The 19,668-nt window shown below is 37.8% G+C and overlaps 1 long non-coding RNA gene across 3 annotated transcripts in view; it reads left to right on the plus strand.

The window, feature by feature from the left end:
• LOC123283801 (uncharacterized) overlaps positions 1-19,668 on the plus strand; it is a 95,543-nt gene that overhangs the window by 26,192 nt on the left and 49,683 nt on the right. For 2 of the 3 annotated variants that reach the window (XR_011502193.1, XR_011502192.1), the window contains exons 3-4: positions 12,858-12,922; positions 13,579-13,769. The exons of the other annotated variant lie outside the window; for it this stretch is intronic. This is a non-coding gene — a long non-coding RNA (uncharacterized lncRNA). The remainder of the gene's footprint in view (positions 1-12,857; positions 12,923-13,578; positions 13,770-19,668) is intronic. 3 annotated transcript variants of the gene reach the window in all.

A 19,668-nucleotide genomic window follows, 5' to 3' on the forward strand; every position in this document is an offset into this window, starting at 1 on the left:
AGAGAAACCACAAAATACAAGATGGATAGACTGAACCACAGGAAATGTTGTATCAAAAAAGCACCATAAATAATTCAAAAGACAAACAACAAATATTTGCAAGACATCTCTAAAAGCAGAGGGCTAATTTTCTTTATATAAACGGTGCCTTATTTCTAACTAATGATGTGGACCCTTGGGTTGGTAAAGAAATGGAAATATTAACATATTTTAAATACAGACAGTGATGAGTCTTTGAACCAGCAACTCCACTTTTGGGAACCAGCAATCTCGTTTCTAAGAACCTATCCTTACAAACATGCATATCTGCATATCTGCAACCTGATGTACACACGAGGAGATTCCCTGCAGCCCTATCTGCTGTGATAAGAGACCGGAGGCAATGTGAATGCTCACCAAGTAAAGGCCCGTTGATTGATATGGTGCATAGACCAAGGCGATGCTACGCAACTCTGGAGTAAATGACTCAGCCTGGGATGTACTTGCATTAAAAAAGAAAAATCTACAAAGATATAACATCAGGTAAAAAAACAAAAACTAGAGTAAATAGTATAGTAATGTTTTTTGGCAAACAAGCTTATAAATGATTATACTAGCTTATGTATAGAATATCTCTGAAGTGGTACAAAATAATCGTTACCTCTGAAAAGTGGAAGTGGTGGTTGAGAAACAATAATAGAAGAAAGAATTGCTATTCTCTGAATTTTTTTTTTATCCTTTGTATCATGTTCATATAAAAACCTATTAAAACATTTTTTCAAAAGCTTAGTCTGGAGAAATGAGCAACAACAGCCAATAAAATTTTGAAAAATAAGCTTAATAATTAAGTTCTAATTTTACCTGATCTTTAAGCATATTTTATAACTACAATTATTAAATACATGTGTTGTACTGGTGCAAGAAGAGGGAAAAAGGCACTGAAATAGAACTTATAGCTATATACATTTAATATATGTGTATAATATATATGTAACTTTTGTATATTATACAAAATAAATTGATAAATGATAAATGAATCATCACAAATTAGAAAAGAACAAGTGAAATTTCCAGCTTGCTAGACAAAGATAGAATCTTTAAAAATAGCTAAGTTTTTTTGTGGATGACAAACTTTCTAAAGTGAAAACTTTAGTGTAGAAAAAATCTTTAAATATGAAAATATCACTTTTCAAGTTCTAGGTTTCAAAGAGAAATAGAGACAAAATCAAAATAGAAAACAACTTGGAATAGACATTTGCAACACAAATGATTAAGTGTTATTATTTGAAGTATTTTAAACTTTCTATATGTCGCTAAGGATCTGAAACAGCCTAAGAGAAAAGTGGGCTATGAAGATGAATAGGAATTTCACAAAAAGTACAATTACAGATGGTCAATGAATATATAAAAATATTCCGTCTCACTTGTAATGGGAGAATGTTGTTCCAACCTGAGACGGCAGTTGTGCTTCTGTTTGTTCAGTATGGAACCTTGCAACAGAGGTGTGAAGAAACAACTCTCGTATATGCTTCGGTTTTCTGGCCAATATTTTTTGTGGTGAATTAGCTCGTTGTCATGCCCAGTGTGTGCCTTGATGTGACTCACGCCCTCTGAACGAAGTCCCCCCAGCTATGACAATATGATGGAATGTATCAGCAAGTGGACAGGGAGAAGGAACCTGGGGCACCTGTATGGTCACATAATCCAAAGTAGAAATTACTCAGATGGGTCAAGGTTTACCTGTTCTAGCCCAATTCCCGGTTTGAGATGATCTCTTCTTAGATCCTGATTCCAGTAACCCGGCACAGCATACCTATAGCCTGGAATACCTCACATTTAACCTTTTACACAACCTCTGACTATAATGTCTTTCACAACGTTTTACCACCTCAGTAGAGTTAACTAGATTCTTGGTTGCAAAACCACTACACCAGTTTCTGTGAGGTTCTGTTCCTCCTGTGTGCTTTTCTTTATTACTTGTGACCTTTACCTCTCTGTCCGTGGAAATTTGTTGACGATTTTAATTTATTCTTTACTTTTATAATAAAGTTGCTCCGTCATGGGCACTGAAATACTTTGAGTCTGCAGGATGAGTGTGTCTAAAGAGAGACAGAGCTCAAAGGTGCAGTGAATCTTGGCTGCAACACTTACTAACTGTGGACTACAGGCAAATTCCTTCACGTCTCTCCGTCTCAGAGATCTCATCTTGTAAAATGAGATTATCCCTCATAGGATTGCTGTAGGAATTAAATGATTAATATTTTAATAAATGATTATGTTAATTCAATGATTAATATTTATGAAGCATCTAGAACAGAACCTAGCATAGAGTAAATGCTAAATAAATAGTTTATGTTGTAATTTCTTGCAATATACATTTTAGCAAGCATGTTCCACATCATTTGGAGACTTTTTTTTTAAAGATTTTATTTTTTTATTTTTTCTCTGGGTTCTTCTAGTTGTGGCATATGGGACGCTGCCTCAGCGTGGTTTGATGAGCAGTGCCATGTCCGCGCCCAGGATTCGAACCAACGAAACACTGGGCCGCCTGCAGCGGAGCGCGCGAACTTAACCACTCGGCCACGGGGCCAGCCCCAAGGACTACTTTTTAATACCAGAAACTATCACAGGGTTATTATTTCTTGAAGAATACTAGAGTTTGCTTTTAATAATTTAATTATACCACACTTGTTTCAGAGAGGATTTAAGACAGTTGTGTATCAGAGTCAGATAAAGTTAAAATTATTTGAAATCAAAACTAAGAAGTAAAAATTTATACTTACTGTTTTTTCAAACATTAAAAACATTTTCTGGGCCGGCTCCGTGGCCGAGTGGTTAAGTTCGTATGCTCCCCTGCGGCGGCCCAGTGTTCAGATCCTGGGCGCAGACATGGCACCGCTTGTCAGGCCACATTGAGGTGGCGTCCCACATCCCACAACTAGAAGAACCTGCAACTAAGATATACAACTATGTACGGGGGTGTTGGGGGAGATAAAGCAGAAAAAACAAAAGAGATTGGCAACATTTGTTAGCCCAGGTGCCAATCCTTAAAAAAAAAAATTTCTTTTAGTGTTAATACAAATGCATATATAATGCATATTTAAACAATATGCTTACTGTTATTTTTCAATGATTTTGAAAAATAGAAAAACATATCCAAAGTTAGATTTTGTGGTATATTATTTTAGTCATTCACACCTGGAGACAGACATGTGAGCTCATTGTTAATAAAGACATTTGTAGAGTACGTTGCAACTGTAAGCCAAAAGTCTCTAAATGGGGGCTGGCCCCGTGGCCCAGTGATTAAGTTCCAGTGCTCCGCTGCAGGCGGCCCAGTGTTTCATTGGTTCGAGTCCTGGGCGCGGACATGGCACTGCTCATCAAACCACGCTGAGGCAGCGTCCCACATGCCACAACTAGAAGGACCCACGACTAAGAATATACGGCTGTGTACTGGGGGGCTTTGGGGAGAAAAAGGAAAAAATAAAATCTTAAAAAAAAAAAAAAAGTAGTCCTTGATGAGTTGTTGCAAGTTTCCTTGATAAAAGTTTGAAAATTGTCTCCGTTAGAACTAAATTACTTACACTATTCTTGTAAAAGGGAAACAGGGGCCATCCCATGGCTGAGTGGTTAAGTTCAGGTGTTCCCACTTTGGCGGCCCAGGGTTTTGCTGGTTCGGATCCTGGGCGCGGACATGGCACTGCTCATCAGGCCACGCTGAGGCGGAATCCCACATGCCACAACTAGAAGGACCTGCAACTAGAATATAAAACTGTGTACTGGGGGGCTTTGGGGAGAAGAAAAAGAAAGAAAGAAGATTGGCAACACTTGTTAGCTTAGGTGTCAATCTTAAAAAAAAAAAAAAAAGGAACCAAAACAGAGAAACAAATGAGAATATACTCACTTTGAAGCCCTTATTCAGTCATTGATTCAGCAAGTATTTATTGAGGTCCTGCTATTTGTATTAGGTGTTGAGATATATCAGTGAAAAAAAATTGACAACCATACCCTCTAAACTTACAGTCTAGCAGAGGAAAAGATAAAGAGTAGACATCATAAACAATTAAATTGTATAGTATGTTTGATAAGTATGTAAGTTTAGCGCTATGGAGAAAGAAAAAACATCGTACAGTGTAAGGGTGATAGACAGTGAAGACGTGGCTTGAAATTTATGAACTTAACTTACATTGTTGCATAACCTCCTCTGAGCTAAGTGGATTGCCCGATACTTTCATCCAATTTAAGAGCAAAAGTTTTGAGAAAGACAGCTATAATTGGACAGTCCTGGGTGAATTTCTCCATTTGGCAATATTCACTTTACAAGGATGACTTACTTCTGTTAACAGGTTACTATTTTACTGGAGTGTAGTCTGCATTTACTAGGCCTCCATAGCTGTTGGGTCACAGAAACAGGAGTATCTCCTGTCTTCTTCCTCTGCCTAGCCGTCTGAAGTCTTCCTTTCCCTTTTTCCCTCCCTCCTTCTTCTCTCCCTCCCTTTCTTTCTTCCCTCCTACCATTTTTTTCTTTGATAAATTTAAAAACTTTAGAACAGTTCAAAGATTTATGCCCTAAATATTTATATTACCCACCATTTGGAATTGGAAACTTTTAATATTTCTTTCCAATTCTTTTTAATAAAAGATGTTACAGATAAAATAGTCAACCTTTCACAATTTTTCTTTGGTGTTAGACTGCGCTATGTACTGTCCATATTTTAATTCATAATCCCCGATGTTAATTAGTATGTTAACTGATCTGTTAACTAATCCTCAGAACAATCCTGTGAGTTAGCTTCTACTAGTACCCCCATTTTACAGATGAAGAAACTGAGATGTAGCGAGATTAAGTGGCTTAAGTTTACACAGATTGCAAATGGTGGAGCTAAAAGACCCAGGCTGCCTGGCAGTGGAGTGCAGGCTCTTAACCACAAAGCCATATGCCTTGTTCCAGCCTCATCCTCATCCTCCTCCTCCTCCTCTGAAGCAACCCACTACCATAAACTTGGTGTGTACCCATGAACAACACATAATTCCAGCGTGTGTGTGTAAACCATTTCAAATTTTGCATATCTCTTTTTTCATACTTTGTTGTTCTCTGCCAAATTTTTCATTTGCAATTTACATCCTTGAAATACTAAGCATAATTATTGTAAAGTCTGTGAGAGCTCTAACGTCTGGAAACTGGATGGGTCTGTTTCTACTATCTGTTGTTTTTGCAAATATTTATTTATAGTGTCTTGTCTCCTTGTGTGCCTCTTTATTTTTAATTGTGTGCCAGTACGTGTCTGCAAAGTTGTTTGCTATATATTTGTAAATTATTTTCAAAATAATTTGAGGCTTAGAGTAATTTTACTTTTTCTCCCAATTTGATTTACATTTGCCTCCATCAAGTGCCTAAAGGGCAGTATTAGAATTTTAGGATCTCGTTAATCGAATTTCACACTGTAGTCTTTATAAGGCTCTATTTCTGACTTACCCTTACTCTTCAAGTATAGCCCTTTGGGTTCCAATTCAGAGCAAGGGGGATTATCAGTCCCCACCCCCAACCCCACCGTAGTAAACCTTGAACTCCAATCTGTGTCTTCAAAGTCCCTTTCTTCAGTCAAAGGAACAGCCTTTCAGCCTTTGCCTCTGGAGCTGGCAAATGACCCCAAAGGGAAAACAGCTCCAAGGCTAGGCTCCCACCTTGGCTGTTGTTTCTCTTGAATCATAACTCGCACTCAGTTCTTCACTCCCTGGTTGACTTTCCTTCAAGCAGATGCCTGGGTTTTTTCCCTCAGCTTTTCAGGTTAACAGCAGTGGAATCATGGTCCAAATTACCTTGACCCCTCATTCTAGGAAGCAGAAATTCTGTTTTTTCAGTTTTAAGTACTTTTTCATTACCATTCTTATTTCCCATTTAATCCATAAATTATTCAAAACAATCATTTTTAGTATTTAGTCCATTTATGTGTTTGCTTTTACTGTCTTTTTTTGTTAATTTCTCTCTCATGATTTTTAACCAGAGAACATTTGTATAATTTCCATTTTAAGAGTCATTGAGGGGTCCTGTTGTAAATATTCCTCCTGCCTTGAAAAGAATGTCTGGACCCTCTTTACAAGACAGTGTATATATCTTTTAGATTAAACTTATCATTGTGCAATTCAAACCTTCTTATTCATACTAAATTTTTGTTTGCTTGTGCGATCAGTTTTTGAGAGACATTTCAAACTCTCCATCTATGATTATATATTTGTCCATTTCTCCTGGTAATTCTGTTAACTCTCGTTTTATAAATTTCAGGTTATTAGGTAGATGCCAGTTCAGGATTATTATAGCTTTTGGTGCATTATTATTTATATCTTTATGTAAGGTTCTTCTATATCTCTATTAAAGCTTTTTGCCTTAGACTCTATTTATTCCAATTAATATTTTATATCAGCTCTCTTTTCGTGATAATATGATATCTAGGCATCTGTCGTTTGGTCTTATGTTATCTTTTGTAAATAACTATCTGAATGCTTAGATTTCTTTTTTTTATCCCAGTTTGGAAATCTCCAACTGTTTACCATTATTATTATTCATAATATATTTCAACTTATCACTACTATCTCATTTTTGTTTTCTAACAGTTTTTCTTTCTATCTTTTACTTTTCCCTTTCTGCCTTTCGTTGGTAGAAAGACTTTCTCTGGTATATTTTTGTTTTCCCATATTTAAAAGTAATACACAGGGGCCAGCCCCATGGCCGAGTGGTTAACTTCTTGTGCTCGGCTTCCGAGGCCCAGGGTTTCACCGGTTTGGATCCTGGGCATGGACATGGCACCTGTCGTCAGGCCATGCTGAGGTGGCGTCCCACATGCCACACCTAGAAGGACCCACAGCTAAGAATATACAACTATGTACCAGGGGACTTTGGGGAGAAAAAGGAAAAAGTAAAATCTTTAATAAAAAAAGTAATACATAGTATTTATCCTTAAGGCATAAATAGTTAATGATATTATAACGGTTAACCATATTCTTTTACACTCATTCTTAATTTTTGTAATTTTATAACAAGGTCTCGTTTTAGTCAGGGTCTCTATCCTTTATTTGAGCAAGATGAGAGGATCTTAGCAGTTTAACTTCTTCCTAAACTCTCCCTCCAAGATCCTTGTTATTGTTACCTAGTATTTAAGTTTCACATTGTTTTCTAAATGTTGCCCCATGTTAATTTTAATTTCTACTCAATGTTTATTTCTGTTTCCAAACAGAAACATCTCTGAGATCCTTGTTCCTCATTGCTACTTGCATGGTATTTTTTCTTCCTGGGATCTTTTTTCGTCTTGTTGAGGTATATTCATTGGCATTTCTTTCAGTGATGGTTTAGAGGAAGTGAACTCTTGGTCTATTGCATAGAAAATTATAAGCCCTATATTCTTCAATTTAGACTTTGCTAGAAAGTTTAGCCACATGTCATACGCCTTAATTAAGTTTAATAAGAAATCTTGAAAAGAACGAGAAGGCAATTACCGGTCCCTGGAAAGGTGGACGGATGATTAACTCATAGCTCATGGCGACAACAGAAGGTTTGAAAGTGTTAACTGGTGAGTTACTCTAAACTTACTTTAAATTTATTGTTTGTTTTTCATCTTATCATAAAGTTGAGTATTTCGTTGTCTGTTGACTGAGGACAAAGAAATTTACAAGTTTGGTTGACTTGTAACCTGGCGACCCAAATGTTTATTTTAAAAAACTGTATTTCTTAAAATATTTGCAAACTGTTCACTTAAAGTTGTAAACTATGTTTGTCATAGAAAGAAAGTGTGAAATTAACCCATTATGTAGGATTTCACTGAATTTCTGGAATCTCAGTTATCTATAAGTGGTTTGAGTTCACGTGTTAGAAAGCACTAATACCCTTTGTGGCTGAATATCTTTATTTTATCTTTACTGTTAAATGGGGTGGAATTCTACAGTAACCTTGATTTTATCCAAATATTTTGAATATTTTATTCCATTCTATAACAATCTGTTTTCACTGATGGGAAATTTGCTGCCATTCTAATTGACTTTCTTAGGTAATATATCGTTTTTTCTTGGTGAATTTTAAGAGTTTTTAATCCTTCATGTTCTGCAATGTCATTGTATTTATGTGTAGACTTGTTTTTACTCATCTACGTCAAGACTAGGCATACATCTTCAACTTGAAGATTCATGTCCTGCTTCAATTCTAAAAGATCTTTGCCGTTATTTCTTGAATATTTGCTCTAACCTATTTTTCCCTTCTGGAACTCATATTAGACTTATCTTGGAAGTTTTGATTCCTTATGTCTCTTTATTTCCCTGTGATACATTCTTGATGATTTCTTCAGAACTTCCTTCCGTTTCTCGAATTCTCTCTTTGTTGTGCCTAAGCTACTGTTTACCTACAGGATGTTTTTTTAATCCCAGACTGTATTTAAGATTTTCACTTGTCCTTTTCAATTTCCTGCTCTTATTTTATGGTTCCTTGTTTTATCTCCTTGAACATTTTAAGCTACGTATTTTAAAAGGCCTTTAGATCACACTTCCTGTAATTACTTAGGTGTGATTTCCACATTTCTTGGGTCTGTGGACTCTTTCCTCTCTGAAATTCTTTATGTGTTTTATAATTTTTGTTTATGTGGTCATCGTAAGTGGGAAATGTGTTCTCTGGAAGGCCAGCACATCCCCTTGGCTATGGAGACCTCTCTATCAGGCACTGTGATGAACTCTGCTGAGATGCAATGGGGGCCATTGGTTCTGAATCTTTCTCTCTTGTTTTACACTGGGTTTCTCAGTTTGGAATTCCCACGTTGTATGAGTAATGTGATTTCAGGCCCCTGTCTCCTTGCTTGGTATACTTCAAGCTCTGATTTCTTGAACTTGATTCCATTTCGACTTACAGCCTGAGGTGGGTATTTTTCTGTATACTGAAGTCTTGATTGTCTGGGGAAGATTTTCTAGTCTCTTTTCATTAACAGAGCAGAACTTTCTTAGCTCAGGGCTCTAAATATCTGCCTGTGAGATCTTAACATCCTAGGTCCTAAGGCATATGTCTGTTACAGATTGTGACCACCTATCACTTTCTTCCCATTATAGCTTCAACGTCCGCTCCGTGTTTCTGGGATCACTCTCTTTTTCGTTAGCTGCTGATAGCCACTCATTTCTTCTGTGTTCACTCATCCAGTAGCAATGTCTGACTCTAACATCATTTTCCAGGTTAAAATGCAAGCTTCAAAATGATGTAATTATGATCGTATCAGAGACCGTAGAAAAAGAACTTTACAAAGTCATGTTTTGAACCCCAATGATTGCATGAGATTCTGCTGCTGTATCAAGTGAGAAATATGGCAAATCTATGATGCATAGTTTTGACGTGACAGAGTAGTATTAGTGGTGAATGAACATTCTCACTGAAGTGATGTTGTTGAAGGTCAACCTGTCTCACTCTGTGCTTCAAAGTCTTCATAGCACTTCAAAATGGAACTAATAGTTGAATAGTTATCTGTGCTTTTGAAAAGAATACTGCTGGGATAACATGATAGGCATTGAAAGGCAAATTACCAAAATGAATGTGCTGAAAAGATAATAATTGAACATGAAAGAAAGGGTAGAACTTTACCATTGCCGCACAACCACAGGATTTAGCATCAATTGACATGTCAGAACATTCTTCAGATCTATACTGAAAGGGAATTTTTTCCTTCGTTTATTCTAGTGAGAGTGACTAAATCACATTTTTATTTTTGCCTAACAGTCTCACATTAACAAGAATTAGCATACGAAAAACTTTACATGGAGGATATGTAGGAAAAGCTGTGACACATAATTTTAACTGCAATAAGATTTATGTTTCCTGTTTTATTCAAGCTGCTGCTCAACAAGCTAGAACAAACGTACCCATATAATTTTGAAGCCAAAAAATATCTTGTGGCTAAATTTTACATCAACAGCTCTATCCATGTACTTTGAACAAGAGATTTTAAAAGCAATCTGTTTGAAAATCTTGGTACTGAATATTTCAGATTTTTTCCATCTTTTAAATACATAAAGAAAAAAAAAATGACTGAATTAGGAACGATATACTTCTTGCAAAGAAAATGACCATATTGCTTGCTTTTCATCTTCTTTTTCTTTTTCTTTTTTGGTGAGGAAGATTGGCCCTGAGGTAACATCTGTTGCCAATCTTCCTCTTTTTCTTTGAGGAAGACTGTTGCTGAGCTAACATCTGTGCCAATCTTCCTTTACTTTATGTGGGATGCCTACCACAGCATGGCTTGACAAGTGGTGCTAGGTCCGCCCCCAGGATCTGAACCTGTGAACCTCTGGCAGCTAAAGCGGAGTGCATGAACTTAACCACTACACCATTGGGCTGGCCCGCTTTTCATCTTTGCTGTCAAAGATCTCCACCACCATGTTTCTATGACTATGGAGTTGGAGGGATGTATAGTACTAATAAAATTATCAATTCCTAGGCACTGCTTACTGAATTCTGATTTTCTTGATCTATGTTGGAGCCCAGTAATCTGCATTTTAGTATGATTAAACGATTCCTCCCTCCACATGATTCCTGTGCATACTAAATTTTGAGAACCATTGATACAGATGCTGCATTAAAGGGCATAGTAGTCAATACACTAAAACATGTACTCAGACTACCCAGATTTCTGTGGAAGGTGGTCGTTTCTTTGATTACTGGCCGGGTATGTGAATTTATAAAGGAACAGCTGATACTAACAACTCAGTGAACTATTTTTAATTTTTTTCAGAAATATCATACTGTTTTCCATAGTGGCTGCACTAGTTTGCGTTCCCACCAGCAGTGTATGAGGGTTCACTTTTTTCCACATCCTCGCCAACTCAGTGAACTCAGTTTTATCCAAGCTACATATAGCAAAGGCAAGTGGAATTCAAAATATATCATCCTGCAGTTTGAAATTCATACGCTAGATCTGCAGGGTTAAATTAGGAAAAGGCCAAGAACACTTTCAAGGAGAAGTGGCACCAGAGACATGATTAAAATGTGAATGAATATAAAGAATAGTTTTCAACCCATAGGGAGTTTGATAATGAAGCAACCTTAATGTATCTAATGAGAATTACTTATAATTTTCTGGTGGGTTAGGTAAGGAATACACAAATTACTAGATTTGTAATTCAAGTAATCTGATTACTAGAATATCATTGGTAGAAATAACCCATAAGATGAATGGCTGACATTGCATACAATCAAATTTATTATTCATGCAAGCATTTACATTAGTTGGTTGTGCAGTCTTAAAAATATTACTTGTTAAATAAGCCAACTTTTAAACTTTATGTTATTAAGACAAGCCATGGGTTCCTTTTCGCTTTTAATTTTTTTAAAAAAAATTCATTGTTGTGATATTATTACTTTTTAATCATCATTATTCACATAGAAAGCAATTATTAGTTTTAGATTTGAAAATTGATAAGCAACTATGCTCCTCTATACTTGCCAATGAGTAGAACAAGTTTTTTTAAAAAATTATTTTATTGAGGTCATATTGGCTTATAACATTGTGTAAATTTCAGGTGTACATTACTATATTTCAGTTTCTGTATAGACTACATCGTGTTCACCACCAATAGTCCAGTTTTTATCTGTCACCGTACATATTTGCCCCTTTACCCTTTTTGCCCTCTCCCCACTCCCTTCCCCTCTGGTAACTGCTAATCTGTTCTCCTTGTCATCTATATGTTTGTTTATCTTCTGCATGTGAGTGAAATCATATGGTATTTGTCTGTCTGACTTATTTCACTTAGCATAATACCCTTAAGGTCTGTCCATGTTGTCAAAAATGGCACGATTTTGTCTTTTTTTATGGCTGAGTAGTATTCCACTGTGTATATATATATACCACATCTTCTTTATCCATTCCTCTGTTAATGGGCACTTGGGTTGCTTCCACATCTTGGCTATTGTGAATAATGCTGCAGTGAACATAGGGGTGCATAAGTCTCTTTGAATTATTGATTTCATGTTCTTTGGATGAATACCTAGTAGTGAAATAGCTAAATCGTATGGTATTTCTATTTTTAATTTTTTTCAGAAATATCATACTGTTTTCCATAGTGGCTGCACTAGTTTGCATTCCCACCATCAGTGTATGAGGGTTCACTTTTTTCCACATCCTCGCCAACACATTATTTCTTGTCTTGTTAATTATAGCCATTCTGACAGCTGTAAAGTGATATCTCATTGTAGTTTTCATGTCCCTGTTGTCTGTCTGTATATCTTCTTTGGAAAAATGTCTGTTCACATCCTCTGCCCCTTTTTTGATTGGGTTGTTCATTTTTGTTGTTGTTGAGTTGTATGAGTTCTCATATATTCTGGAAATTAATCGCTTGTTGGATATATGATTTGCAAATATTTTCTCCTGGGTGATGGATTGTCTTTTCATTTTGTTGATGGTTTCCTTTGCCATGCAGAAGCTTTTTAGTCTGATGTAGTCCCATTTGTTTATTTTTTGTTTTGTTTCTCTTGCCTGAGTAAACAGGGTATTCAAAAAGATACTGCTAAGACCAATGTCAAAGAGTATACTGCCTATAATTTCTTCTAGGAGTTTTATGGTTTCAGGTCTTCCATTCAAGTCTTTAGTTCATTTTGAGTTAATTTTTGTGAATGGTGTAAGGTAATGGCCTACTTTCATTCTTTTGCACGTGGCTGTCCCGTTTTCCCAACACCATTTACTGAAGAGACTTTCGTTTCTCCGTTGTGGACTCTTGGCTCTTTTGTCAGAGATTAGCTGTCCTAGAACAAGTGTTTAAAGTCTTCTTATTTTATTACTTCTTAATTTATTTTTAGTTATTACACATTTGTCTAAAACGAAAAAATTAAAACTGCTATAATTTTTATTTTATTTTCTTTGTAGTAAATTTTAACATTTGTACCAACCCATCAGACATATTGAGAAAAGCATGAAGCAAACTCTTAGAGGTAAGGAGAGTCCAGCTACAGCACACAGTGGCTTAGATGTGGGCTATTCCATCAGAAATTTTGTGTCAAACTTTTACCCATATATGTAAATACTGCATATTTTTTTCCAACCAGTACCAAGGATACCAACAATCTCTTTAAAATGTCTTCGCTTATTTTACCATAAAGCAGTTCACAAACTTATGTCATCACAAACATCATCCCCAGTTTAATAGCAACATAATAGGCAACAATTAAATTCTCTGCTTCTGCCCAATTTTAAACAGAATTGGATTGAGCTCAATCTTTTAATAATTTGTTTACTATTAAAATGTGAGTTGTTTTATAAAGGAAACTTATTCACCTTGGCTTCAGCTTTGGTTGTCGGAGCCATGCTGGACTTCATAAAATATTCTCCAGTTATATTCAGTTTACCGTCCAAGGTGATTCTGACATTGACTTTGAAGGAAGTTTTAATCAATTTTAATTTGACCCTCTGATTGGGTTCTCCATTCTTCCTAGTTAGGACTTCTGTCTTTGAATTTCAAAATAGAGTGATGATTTTATTTCAAATGTGCATGGCAGTTTTTAAATATACAGTAAGACTGATGATTTCATGCATTTATATCTTGGGGTTTTCTCACCAAAGAAACACCCATATTTTGGATCTTTTGCAGCTTCACAGCAATAAGACTGATCTTCAATTAAGTATCTAAGTACTTCATCATTTTTACATCTCCTGCTGATGATCGCCAATACCAGTTCACTGTTCGTGGTTGAGAACCTGCTTTGAGCTGTTTCACTTTCAAGTTCAGCTCAGTGGACCTAACGGACAGTTACTTCTTTTCAACATGCCTCATGATCTCAGGTTGTTCTGAATTTTTCTCATCATGAATATTTTCTCTATAGTGAAGAATGTTTTCTCTCTCTGAATTAAGAATCATGTTTAAAAAAACAGAATTTTCCATTCATTAGTGTTATCTGGAAACTTCTTGCAGAAGAGTAGAGTTCTGCCCATTTAATAAGAAAAAACATTTAGTGTAGCACAGATCCAGCGGATAGGGAAACTGATTTGTGGAAGCTTGGTTTATGGAAACAAAAGTTTAAAATTGCCGCTAATTTATGAAGTTACAAACTAACTTTTCAGAAAATCTATCTGTGCAGGACTCCTGGTTACATCCAGAAATTATACTTCGCAGCATAGCCATGTAGGTTACCAGCTGCAGTGTTAATATCCAGATCCTCCCAAACCAAGATGTAAGTGGCCAAAAAAGTGGCTGCATATGTCTTTCAAAGTCTCTAAGGAGCAGAAAAATCAGAACTTGCTACTCTGATCTTTGAGGAAATTTCATCGTTTCGGAAGATGGTCAGTGTTTACGCTAACAATGAAATGTATTGACTAGTGTATCCTAAAATGTCCAGGGGCAGGGTTGAAACTTCAAACAGGGTTCTAATCAGGGGTTGTCAGGGGTCGGAATCTTTTCCATGGTTCTCGCTGCTTCTATCTCTTGTAGTTTCATTCTCAAGCAGGCTGTTATCCCGTGGCAGCATTGATGGCTTTTACAAAACTCTAAGCTTTCATTCTGCTAACTTAGCAATGAAATCTGAAATCGAGAACTTTTCCCCCCAAAGAGTTGTGATAAAAATCCCAGGGCTAATTGTCACTGTCCTGAATTAGGCTGCCTGCCTGACTCTCAGTTAATTGCTTGTGTTGAGGGTGACGGAATGCTCTGATTGCCCCTGGGGTTAGAGGTGAGGTAAGCACGCCTAAACCAGATGCAATGAAGCTAAGGAAAAATGGTACTCCATCGCAAAATCAGGGTGCTGTTTTCAAGATGGGCATGGATGCTGGCAAGGCAAACACATTTTTACCACCTTTTACTACATGCCGTATATCTCCCTAGCCATGCAAACACAACTGTCTGGAGGATAAACCAATTTTGATCAGGTTGAGAAGCATCTGAAGGTGTATCACTCACAGGAGGCCCTCTAGTCCCTCAAGCGAATGGACTGCAGTCTGCTCGAAGCAGTAGTGTGCAGACATCTGTTCGCCGGGCCCACTGAGACCGGCCTGATTCCTGATAGTCACATATGTTAGCCTCAAGCTGGGGACCCTAATTATACCAAATTTACCTCTTTTCTTTCTTATAGCTTTCCTTTTGCTCACTGACCCCTTCTTTCTATTAAATTTTTTGTTAATTCTTAAGCAAGCGCTTGCTCCTGGAAGGCCTGCAGTTTGACCTAATTTATTGCCTAATATAGACTGCTGAAGGAAGCCAAAGGTTTTTTTCTTCTGCCTCATTTAAACACTTTTGAATAACAGTTTCCTCAGAGGGTGAAAATAAAAAAGGAGGAGGGGAATAAGTCATGACAAAGGACGAAGAATTGGAACTCTTCACATTAGTGCTGTAAGTTGATAATATTTGGAAGGAAGCCATCTTAGAGTGTGAATTAATTTAGGAAAGAAAGTATAGTCATGAGGTTTTCCATCCATTTTTAGCTTGACAAAGGGAAGAAGAAACACTGTGATAATGTTTGTCTGAGAGAATGTGAATCCACAGTAACATGGGGACTTGGAATTACATCCTTGACACTCTTGTTAAAATTTAGGTGGAGAGATGAGGGTTATCATAACCCCCAGTGCCCAAGACCTTAAGTGCCTAATATAATGAGAATATTTCAAGTGCCTAAATTATATAATTATAATTAAGGTTGAGGTTGAGAGACAAGGGTGGTGACAATTTCAAGGTATAGTAAGTTCTGTTTGAATGCTTGTTTTGAAAACCTGAATTTATTCCAACATAAAGGCACAATTTGAGCATAATGGGAATTTTGTGTTTGCTTATGCATGATTTCCTCTGAGAGAACGGCTACATAAATGCACAAAGCTGTTGAAGCATGCTGCGTAGACTATGCACACACATGCCCACTTCTCAAATGTATACCAGCTACCTTGGTTCACATTTGTGTTATGAGCTGACTCATCCGCATCTGCTGTTACATCTTTCTATCCAATTTCTATAGCCCTTCCTCCATCACTTGACAGTAACTCACAAGCTAAAACCCTTCTGGACACCCACTTCCACATGCAAACTTCAGGCATTTTTCATGATAAAGTGCCCTATATACTGAACCATTTGTGTATTTCTTAACCATTTAAAATGTATAAAACTATGCTACTGTTTTTATTAGGGTTCTTTATTTTTTTAATGTGTCACTGATAAAATTTTTGAGCATTATATCCCTAACCTCAGTTTTCCCATAAGCCCTGAGGTTTTTATTGCTCAGTTTTGCAGTGTGATGATTTAGGAAGGCACATATCACATTACGATAAAACTGATTGTATTGAGTGCCAATAAGACCTTCAACAGGAGTTTCAAATATTTACTAATTATAAGTAATATTTATTAAGTGAGTACTGTGTTCTACATATTTTACATATACCAGCTATCTAATTTCACTTAGTCCTAAAATGACGCTATGGGTTAGGCATAATTATTATCCCCATTTTATAATGGAGGCAACTGAGATTTAGAGGGGTTAAATAATTTCTTCTCCATCACAGAGCTAATAAGCAGTTGGGATTCAAAACCCAGCTCTCTGAAATTGCAGATCCTGTTTCAAACAACTTTGGCCAAGCAACCGCCATGGTCAAAGTACTGTGCTGAAGGCCCCGGAACTGGCAGCCTTGGTGTCAAGTCCAGGTTCCACCACTTACTAGCTGGGTAGCACTGAATGAGGTGCTTAGATTTTCTAAGTGTCAGTTTCTTAATCTGAGAACTGGAAGGCAATCATAATAAAATAGCTAATATTCATGGAGCACTTACTATTACCCTCAAAACACTCCAGGAGATAAATATTAACCCCTTTCTGCAAATGACCACACTCAGGCTTAGAAAGGTTAAGAACCTTGATCAAGGTGGCACGGCTCGGAAGGAGTGGAGCTGGGATTTGAACTTCAATGTGTTCCACTTCAGACTCCTCATCTTGACCACTCTTCACCACAGCCCCCAGTAAATCCTTCCTCCTGGCTGTGTCTGAGGTTTGAAAGAGATGCTGTGTATAAATTACTTAGAACGTGCCCACTCTGTGGTATGAATGTAATGAATGAGGTCCATTATTGTTATGATTACCACTGGAACTGAGTCCAGAACAAAAATCATTATAATACAAGGCAGGATGTAAGCAGCATTGGAGAGGCAAAGAAAAAAAAAGGATATCCAGGGAGTTCAAAAGAGGGAAAGCTGATGGTTATAAATAATACAATTCTTCAAGGAGGAGGCAGAATTTGAAAAAAATTGTGTAAGACCTTGGCAGACAGAGATGGAGGAGGGTTACACATGTGGAGCAACAGCAGAGAGCCTATCACACGGAGGGGCATGTGGGGAGTGGAGGGCAGCTGTTGGCTGCAGCTGATGGTCTGCGTGGGGAGCCCTGAGAGGGTAGATGAGAAACAGAGACCACTCGAGCCTCCCTGGGGAGGTCTCCCACTGCTGGGAGAGGAGTCTTTGCCAACATGGCGCACAGTGGGGAGTCAGTGTCGATTTTTGAGCAGGGAGGTAACGTAAGCGGGGTTGAGCACTGAGAAAACAAATCTGGCACAGATTGTAGCAGAGAGTGACTGAGGGCGTGGGCAGGGCAGAGTGTCTGAGTCATTGGATGCCCTCCCCTGCCAGCTTCCAGGTGAGTGTGGGTTCTCCTGAAGAGTACATTCCTGGGCAGCCAAGCCATCTGAGATTCCTTTCTGGCTTGTGCGGTTTGCAGTACAACAAGGCCCTCTACAGGCAACCTGATGACTAAACTTGGAGGAATTCAAATAGGCAGGATCTTAAAATTAACCCAAAGAATCAAGGGGGCAGGCTTTAAAGGCCCATAGGAACCCCGAAGGCGTGGCATAGTGACAGAAGCAGGCTGGCTGTTGAGGGCATACTCTTCTAGCCAAAGCCATGTAAGAATATAGGGCCGTCACTCTGTATCTTTCAAAAGAAGCTAGAAAAGCTAGATTTTTTTTTAATAGTAAAACATCTTGATTCCTAAATGTGGACTTGATTTAAAACAAACACCATGAAAGCCAAAGGAGATATCTCAGTGGGCTAGATCTGCATTCTAGGCTGCATGTTTTCGACATACAACTTCCAACCAAGAAGGGCATGTGGAGGTCATCTTTTGTCTAACTTCTCCACTTCATAGACAAGAATATCATGTCTAAAGGGCCCCAGCCAAGTTAAATAACCACACAGCTGGACTAGATCACAGGTCACTTAAGTGTCCATTCATTGCGCAGAGTTTTAAATGTTGCTTCCAGTTTTTGCACCGAGCTGGACCACCGCCATTGACTCTTTTTCTGTAAGGCCTATGTGGGACTAGGGTTAGGATTCAGAGTGATGTGGTGGGAAGGAGGTTGATGAGATTTTCCTGTAAATGTGAAAACCGTGCACTCCTCACCCCGTTACCAAACTGACCCAGGCGTGTCCCAGTTAGGGTAACATCAGTGCCAGAGAACCCTTGTCCACAGGTGGTGTCAAGTGTTCCCAAGTGACCTCCTCGTCCCCTGAGTCCTGAGGATGAACCAGGGTTCACTTACAGTCTACAGGCTCTTCCCAGACTGTACATTCAGCTGTCAGCGGGCACTTGAAGCCTGTTCCGGCCCCACCCTCAGGATGGTATGCATGTCTTAATAATCTGCAGATGACAGCAGAGAGTTTTTGTGGTTGATCCATGACAAAGGTTATTATTTTATGTATTTTAAAGAAAGGAACTTTTTTCATTTGCATACAAATTACCTGGGTATATCTCTAAGCTCAGCAAGAAATCAACCCCTGACGCTAATGTTTTCCGTAAAATATTGGGAAGCATTATCATCTAGAGTTCAGATGAAGGACTTTGGCGTCAGAGCTACCTGATTCAGGTCTAGGCTCTGCCACTTAAAGGCTGTGTGACCTTGAAAAAGTGAATTTCCTTCTCGCTGCCTCAATTACACATGGGTGTGGATTAATTAAAACATGCTAATAATGCTTTTCAAATGTTGTAAGTGCCCATAAATTGTAGCTATATTACACTATTGCTTCAACTTGATTTGTGAAGGAACTTAATATCCAATTAATATTTTTGTGGAATTTTAAAGATCTAGAGATGCCATTCTTTCCAGAAAGATGTGAAGCCTGATCAACACCCTTTTAAAGATCAAAAGCACTGCGCTTGAATGGGGTCTTAACCGAAGTGCAATCTAAGTGACTTATGCTCCAATAACATCTGGGAGGTAAAAATTACAAAGAAAGGCCATGGGGTATATAGATAAGACCTAACTAAATAATTCAATTCTCCTGGTTACCATATAATCACCTTCCTAATCTTTATGAGGTGTTTCCTTGGAAGCCATGGGTGTTGCTCACAATCTGGAATATCCATCATGTTTAGTTTTGGCAGAGGAGTGAAATATGGTGATGGGACATATTTACTCATGGATATACTCCAGGGACCCAGCCTTTGGATTCTTAGGAAATTCACTGCATAGGCTCTCGTATTCTGAGCTGTGCATTCATTGATTTAATAATTAACAGAAATTTGGAGCTGAATTTGGAGGATCTGCTTCTGAAGGTGCTACTGAATAGGGCTGCGCCAAAGGTTTGGACAGAAATGTGGACTCACCCAGATTAGCAGTGCCAGACTCTGACAAATGAAATTTCAACACTTCCAGTTCATCTTGGCAGATGCTGGTATCCTGATGTCATGCAGCCATGATGTAAGCCAGAAAGAGTGGTATTTTG

The sequence above is a fragment of the Equus asinus genome, chromosome 3, assembly GCF_041296235.1.
Source record: "Equus asinus isolate D_3611 breed Donkey chromosome 3, EquAss-T2T_v2, whole genome shotgun sequence".
In the NCBI taxonomy this organism is placed as follows: Eukaryota; Metazoa; Chordata; class Mammalia; order Perissodactyla; family Equidae; genus Equus; species Equus asinus.